The sequence below is a fragment of the Bos indicus genome, chromosome X, assembly GCF_029378745.1.
Source record: "Bos indicus isolate NIAB-ARS_2022 breed Sahiwal x Tharparkar chromosome X, NIAB-ARS_B.indTharparkar_mat_pri_1.0, whole genome shotgun sequence".
NCBI classification, from domain to species: domain Eukaryota; kingdom Metazoa; phylum Chordata; class Mammalia; order Artiodactyla; family Bovidae; genus Bos; species Bos indicus.
In genome coordinates this window covers 134,034,389-134,037,207 of record NC_091789.1, presented here as the reverse complement: position 1 = coordinate 134,037,207, position 2,819 = coordinate 134,034,389, and the positions used below count along the sequence as shown (strand labels likewise).

Genomic DNA, 2,819 nt, shown 5'->3' with positions numbered 1-2,819 from the left:
CAGGGCAGCAATGGAGAAACAGACTCATGGACACGGGGAGAAGGCAGGAGATGGTGAGATATATGGTGAGAGTAACATGGAAACTTACATTACCATATGTAAAACAGATAGGCAAAGGGAGTTTGCTGTATATCTCAGGGATCTCAAACAGGGTCTCTGTACCAACCTAGAGGGGTGGGATTGGGAAGGAGATGAGAGGGAGGGTCAAGAGGGAGGGGACATATGTATACTTATGGCTGATTCATGTTGAGGTTTGAAAGAAAACAACAAATTCTGTAAAGCAATTATTCTTCAATTAAAAAATAAATTTTAAAAATCAATGAATAATTTTAAAAAAATCTGTGCTTCAGGATTTGATTAAATTCTTGGAAAGCATTTTCTGCCTCCTGCTGGTTGTGGAAGCCCTTCCCCCACAAAACGTTGTCAAGATGCTTGATGAAGTGGTGGGCGGTTGCCAAGAAGTCAGGTGAATATGGCGGATGAGGCAAAACTTTTGCGCCAACCTAATATCACTATTATCAGGAATTTCTGATGGAAAGTGATTGGTGTTTGCCAAACAACAAAACATGTATTTGGTTCAGGGAAGGGTGGAAAAGTTTTTTTTTTTTTCTCTTGGGTCCAAAACACACACACTTTCTGACACACACAAAAATCAAAGTAAAGAAAATTAAATGCTTTTTATTCATGAATTTGCCACACAGAGATATTGGGTGAGTTAGTCAGAGGCAAAAGTGGTCTCAGGTGAATTTTTTCTAGTGGGTAAACATACATAGCCATTTGGTGGGATGGAGATAGGGGCCTTCCGTCTATTTATAGCCCACAGTCTGCAGCCTCAGCCAGTGCCTGCACAAATGTGCTCAATGGAAAGTCTCTTTGTGCTGAATCCAAAGCTTCAAAAGAAGCAATTAAATGTTCATGAGAAGTAAACATGGAAAAGTGGAAAAAGCAATTTTCTCCTTACAGACCATTTGAATAAAACTCGGTATCAAAGATGACTAAAGAGAAACTTTCCCGATGACGCTGTGGGTGTGAACATTTTCATAGAGATTTTCCCTAAAAACAGTTTTGCACAATAGCTGCCAAACCTGTCCCAGATGTTCCACGTCAGTCTTCTGAGATGGTATCTTCACTGAGGTCAGCAGAAACTCTAGCTGAATTGCCTTAAATCCTGTACCTCCAAGACCAAATGCAACTTAGGCCTTAGGAATTTTGTACCACCTTGGCCAGTTCTGTGTGGCTGGTAATCTTAGCCACCAAAAAAAAAAAAAAATGCTTTTAAATCATTTCTATGTAACAATTAGATTAAAATTTGTCCTTTGAAGTCTGCTTCCAGTTGGCATTTTGGATATCACTTAAATTGAATCTCTGCTTTTGTGCTCATATGTTGGGCCACGTGGCCTATTAAAGGTTTTTTTTTTTTTTTTTAAACCAAATTTCATTTTAGTATTGTTAAAACAGTAACACTAAAAAATGAGACTATGAGTATGTAGTGCCAAGTCAATCCAAATAGCAATTCTGATTTAGAATTGATGAAGTGTAAGATCCTAACGGTAGCTAGCTATTATAAACATATGTTCTATGTCAAGACAAGCTCTCAGCTACAGAATTCTAAAAATCCTAAAACTCCATCTCCTAAGGTACCAGCAAAGAGGAAAGGGATTTTTAATCTGAGAGCAGAGTAGCAATGGAGTTGCTGGATACCAGGGGAGGAATCTGAGTCATCACAGCAGGAAAGTTAAAGGACAGTGCATTACACAGGGTTCTATGGCTTCAGAGAACACTAGTCTAAACTATATTTTTAAAACTTTCTTCCCCCAGTCCTAAAATTCATCCAGGAGAAAGAGGCTGGTTTAACTGCAAAGCAGAGAAAATTGATCAGCCTGGAGGGCTGGTCCTATTCGGAGAGGTCGAATGGCATCTTGCTGATGACCTCCCCATTCTCATTGACTATGGTGTCATAGGCCCAGCGGCGGTTGCAGCGGCAAATGGGCCCGCACTTGGTGGACTTACACTTGGGGCACGGGTAGAAGCAACCCAGGCAGTCTTCATCAAGGCAGTCACACAGGTCAGCCTCATTGAAGGTGAGCCTGCCCTTTTTGTCATACTTGTTGCCTTCGCGTTTTACAGAAACAAACTCATTCTTCTTTGCCATTTGCCCTTTCTTTATCTGCTGCCTTATTTCAGGATTAAAGTTGGCTACCTGAGGCCCGGGATTTTGAAATGACAACCGTTTTAACTGCCGATCCAACCGTTTCTTTTGCTTCAGTTCCTTCTCACTTGGTTTCTCAGGAGAACTTTGACGTGCAGGTCTCTCTCGCACGGAACTGCTCTTTTCTGCTTGTTCACTCATTTCTGCTCACCTGGGGACACAAACAAAGTCAGCAACCAATTGTTGGAGCTCAGTCAACCATGAGGACGCTGGAGCTGGTAAAAGTCATTTCAGAATGGGCCTATTAAGTTTTTACTTCAAACCTGGCTTAATAGGAGCAAGTTTATCAACACCAACAAATCTTTGGACAAAAGTGCTTTTATCAGATAGTATTTCCTCCTTTATTTAACCATCTCTTTTGTCTATCAAATGTTTAAATAACCATGTTTGTCTAGACTAGTACTTCTCAAACATTAATGTGCATATGAATCGTTTCATGATTATGATTATGATTAACTAGATTATGATTCAGTTAGGACTGGGGTGGGGCCAGAGAGTCTACCTTTCTAATGTATGCCCAGATTGTACTGATATTGCTGATTCCAAACCTGCTTTGAGTCTCAAGGGCCTGGAGCTAAACCAATAGTGATTAGGGGCAAAAATTGCTTTG

General features: G+C 40.5%; 1 pseudogene; it reads right to left on the bottom strand.

The window, feature by feature from the left end:
- Positions 1-682: 682 nt before the first annotated feature.
- On the bottom strand, positions 683-2,356 carry LOC139181000 (ARL14 effector protein-like pseudogene; annotated as a pseudogene).
- Between the last annotated feature and the right edge of the window lie 463 nt (positions 2,357-2,819).